We start from the raw sequence: 4,502 nt of genomic DNA, 5'->3' as shown, positions 1-4,502 counted from the left end.
CCCTCGCGCCCTCCTCCCCTCGCGCTCACACTCCAACTCGCGCGCGCTCTTCCGACTGCTGTGCTTGTTACGAGACTCTGTTGTTTTTTTTCTGTTTTTTACACGAAAAAAAAAAATAAGAAGAAAATGTTCATCAAGAAGAGGCGCTTAGATGCTAAATGTATGGAATCTCGTTTCCCCTACTGGAAAAATATATAATTATTTCCAAAGTAATAATAATAATAATAATAATTATTATTATTATGACGTAGTATCTTAAATTCACACTTATTCACACTTAATATCTCGCGATTTTGACCTAGAATAATCATAAATGCTAATAATTATAATTATAAGCTTCTTGTATTAAGGTTATGTGATAATTATGACTTACCATTTCATAATAAAAACATTCATAATTCATAATTAGTATCTCACAACTATGACTTAGACTCTCCTAATGACTCGTAATTAGGACTAGTTCAATTCAATAATGATAATTATGACTGTGCATCTCACAACTGGCATGAGTTAGCATCTCATAACTTATGATCTCATAATCGTGGCTTTAGTGTCTCATAATTATCATTTTGCATCTCATAATCATGTCTTTTTTCATAATGATCTTATGAGACATTACGGTATAATTATGAGTTACTAAGTCATAAATATTCCTCATTATTACGACTTATGACACAAGTCACTACTTTTTTTTAGTGGCGGAAACAGGTTTCCTCTGTAGATGTGAACTGTGGTTATAAATGAAACAAAGAAATCACAGCTATGTTAATATTTATATGATATTATATTTATATGAGAATATTTTGTTCAAATATGTATTCCAAACACTAAAGTGCAGTAAATAAACCTTTCTGGTCATTTTCTTATTTATATGAATATTAGATTTTACATATTTACATTTTTTTTTACATATTTACATTTACATTTAGTTTCCCTATAGTATATTAATGAACTGCAGACACTGTCAGGGACCTTTTTATATTTAAATATTTATTTATCTGTGCCAAACAGGCTCTGTAAACGTGAGTTATATGTAACAACACGTTTATAACATGTTAAGCCGGTTTTTATGAACTCCTTTAGTTTACCTATAGATAATAAAGTCTCTTCTTGGGACGTTTCCAGGTCAGTGCCACTCAGACTGAGAGCTGGACCATTTCTGCCGTTTCCAGATTTCTCAGATCTGATAGACTTTTATTCTGTATTTTATGTGATTGTTTAACTGTTCTATTTAATGGCATCACCATTACTTGAACATGAAACATGCTTAATCTAGACTTGGTGAAGTTCACTTGGACACTGTTTTTTGCTGCTGTGCTTTAAGAAGCACTCACAGTGGAAAGACAACATGTTGAGGTGAATTAACTGTAAATAACTGTAAATAGCAAAATATAAGAAAACGGGGGCAACGGTGTCTTTACTGACATCCAGTGGTGGCTGACAGGATTTAAAAGTGAAACATTTAAAAATGAATTAAACTCAGTCGGCTGAGTTTCTGCTCTACAGCGGTTTGACCACCACCACCACCACCAATAATAGTAATGATAACAAACATGATAAAAAATTGAACTGAAATTTATTGATGTATTTATTTACAGTATGATGACAATGATGAGACAAGTAGTCCATTCTTCACATGGACGTGGGACAATATCGCTGTTGTTGGAAACCTTGTATCTCCAAAATGGTAACTTTACAGGAGAAGGAAAAAACCTACTTTACTTTTAATGTAAGCCAATGGAACTAGAATTTTTCCCCAAGTCATTTTGGGTCATTTCTTTCAGTCCATTCATCATGAAATTTAACCACGATGTAAAGGGCAACAGGCGTTTTCAAATTATGTCAAAAACTGAAAAACGACAAAAATGGAGATTTTGAGGTTTTCTTCCAGCGTCGATATCCGCCCTGCCGTGAAAGCGGAAAAGACTCCTGAATTTTAGAAAGCTGAACCGTTCTCCTAACAAATCAATACTGCACAGGTCCATGCAGCCACAGGATTAGGAGGCTTTGATTGAAATATGATTTATGAAGCGCTGACAGGTGACCTGCTAAAATGAATTTGGAGCAGATCTGTTCATCATTAGATAACAGGATGGAAAGCATTGAATGGAACAGTTCTGCAAATCATAGTTTCCCTTCTTACCACAAGTGTAGTAAATTAGCTAAGTCATGTTTGGTGTCTGAAATCTGGAGCTTAATATAGCTACCAAGTAATGCAAACTTACTTCCAATTAGCGTGGTGCTAACTGCAAGTCTAAAACATCGCAGACTCCCTCTAACTCCGTGGAGGTGTTCAGCATCTCTAATAGACTTGATTACATAGTTTCTGACATGCTGTTAGCTATAAACATGGACTAAAGTATGTTGGCATAGCTAAAACAGTAGCAGCCGCCATTGGAAACCAGTAAGCAAGTCTACAGAAAACTGAACAGCGCCACACACTGGCTGTGTTTACAGGCAAAAATTTTTGCCAATCCGATTAAATACAACCGGATTACAGATTCAGACTGAGGTGTTTAATTGCACCTCTATTCAACAATCTGATGGAAAATCTTTGTTTACATGCTCGCTACAAGTAATCTGATGCAAAATGACGTGCATGCGAGGAGTAGCGCTTGGAGTAAATGTTAGCATGACAGAGAACATCACGTGAGGTCCAGTCAGAGTGAGATGAGCAGCAGTGAGCAGTGCTTGCATTTTTAACTGCTTTAAAATGACGTCAGACTCAGGAAAGCGTCCTTCATGTCCTTATTAAAGAAGGCCGAGAGGAAGACGTCGTGTTCTGAGACACATAAGTCGGACATCCGTCCCACCGCCGTCTTTTAAAGATCAGAGCATAAACTTCATCTCCTCTGCAGACCAGTGTCTGCTTCGCCGTGTTGAACGGTATAAACTTTCACTATGATGTGAGGCACATGCAGAACGGACTTAAACATTCCGATAGGGAATGTAATCGGATACAGGCGTTTACATGGATATTATTCTTCTATATAAATATTTAGAGGTTTACCCCCTCGTATAGAAACTATTCCGAATGGGCTCAATGGGACTAGACTATTCCGATTGAGGTGTTTACATGGACGTATTCTATTCCGATCGAGCTATTAGTCGGATTACTAACTTGATTATTATGCTGCATGTAAATGTGGCTATTGTGAGGCAAGCATGATGACTTAGGCATCCAGTTAGCACCAGGCTAACTAGTGTATGTAAGCTGCCATTACTTGTTAGCAGCACTGAGCTGTGGCTATTAGAGCTAAGCCTTCAAATCAGTCCATAAATGTGAAAAAACAAGAAAAAACCCACATCTGTGCTAATGCTAACTTCTGCTTGTGTCTCTGTGATTTCAAATAGTATGTTAGCGCTAAGCTAACACTGGTGCACACATGTTTTTACCAGGCATTTCCGTATTTTTTACCTTGTATGTAGAGGTTTTACAGTGACTCTTTCAGTAAAGAGCCCTTGCATAGAGCTGCCACCAGAAGGTAGACGGCCTAGGTCAGGGGTCAGCAAAACAAATGTTAAGAAGAGCACATTTTGTCAAGTTTCAACAAAAATCTAACCACCTTGGGAGCCACAGCGCCAGTCCATTTCACCAATGTGACCGTAAATATATCTCAGTATGTGCTAATGAGCTGGTATAGGCTAAATATGTAAACAAAGATGCAGCCTTACTTTGCTCTGCTTTAAGCTGTAGCTCAGCTATAGCTGCTTTTCTCACATCTCCAGCAGGAAACTTTTCCTCAAACGTGGAGCAGTTTCTTGTAAAATGTCGCCCAGTGTTTGACTTTTTACGAGGCTGAAGTCACGTCTCATTCAGCAGCTTCTTTTTCAAATTTTCCTGTTCCACCTTAAATGGTGCCTGAGTCGCCAGAATGGAGCTAGCTATGTAGCTAACTGTTGCACCATTTAAGGTGGAACAGGAAAATTGGAGTGAGAAGCTGACTCCAGTTTTGCAAGTTTTTAGTGTTTTTAGTGGATTTTTAAAATGTTTAAGAAATTATTACATAATGCCCATTAACATTATATAATTTTACTGAAAATTGAAAAATATAATAATAATTAATCTTTGGAAATTGAAGCTGGAGTTTCTGTCTTACCAGTGGTGCTTCTTGATCCAGCAGTTGGAGATTGTGCTTGTAGGAACAGTGGTTGATAGCTATGTGACAAGCAGTCGGTGCACCAACCTTCAGAGCTGAAGGGTGAATAAGCAGTTATACATTAACTCCAGCATTTAAGACCATTTACTGTTAAAAAGCTTTCTTTTACTGCAAAGGAGGATTATTTTATTTTTATCTCCCGAAATTGGTCCCACCCATTATAAATCAAAACGTGACTGGCTGATTCCTGTCACTTCCTAATTGTGAAGGTAGTTAAATGGTTAAGGCCTTCTGTTCAGCTCCTGAAGTCCTAACCCTAACCAATGGGGACCAAGAGCAGAGCTTGCTTGGCTGTATCTACCTAAATACTACAGAAAAAAAAAATCCTGACTAGACAGTCAT

The 4,502-nt window shown here is 37.4% G+C and overlaps 1 protein-coding gene across 1 annotated transcript in view; it reads right to left on the bottom strand.

Annotated features, from left to right (window-relative positions):
* Positions 1-44: 44 nt before the first annotated feature.
* Positions 45-4,502, bottom strand: part of si:ch211-255p10.4 (serine/threonine-protein kinase BRSK2) — a 27,672-nt gene continuing 23,214 nt past the window's right edge. The window contains exons 20-21 of the transcript XR_005131333.1: positions 433-436; positions 45-55 (exon numbers count right to left, since the gene is read on the bottom strand). The gene's annotated coding sequence lies outside the window, so the exon portion shown is untranslated. The remainder of the gene's footprint in view (positions 56-432; positions 437-4,502) is intronic.

Source organism: Pygocentrus nattereri, chromosome 13 (genome assembly GCF_015220715.1).
Source record: "Pygocentrus nattereri isolate fPygNat1 chromosome 13, fPygNat1.pri, whole genome shotgun sequence".
Taxonomy (NCBI): domain Eukaryota; kingdom Metazoa; phylum Chordata; class Actinopteri; order Characiformes; family Serrasalmidae; genus Pygocentrus; species Pygocentrus nattereri.
This window is presented reverse-complemented; position numbering and strand designations above follow the sequence as displayed.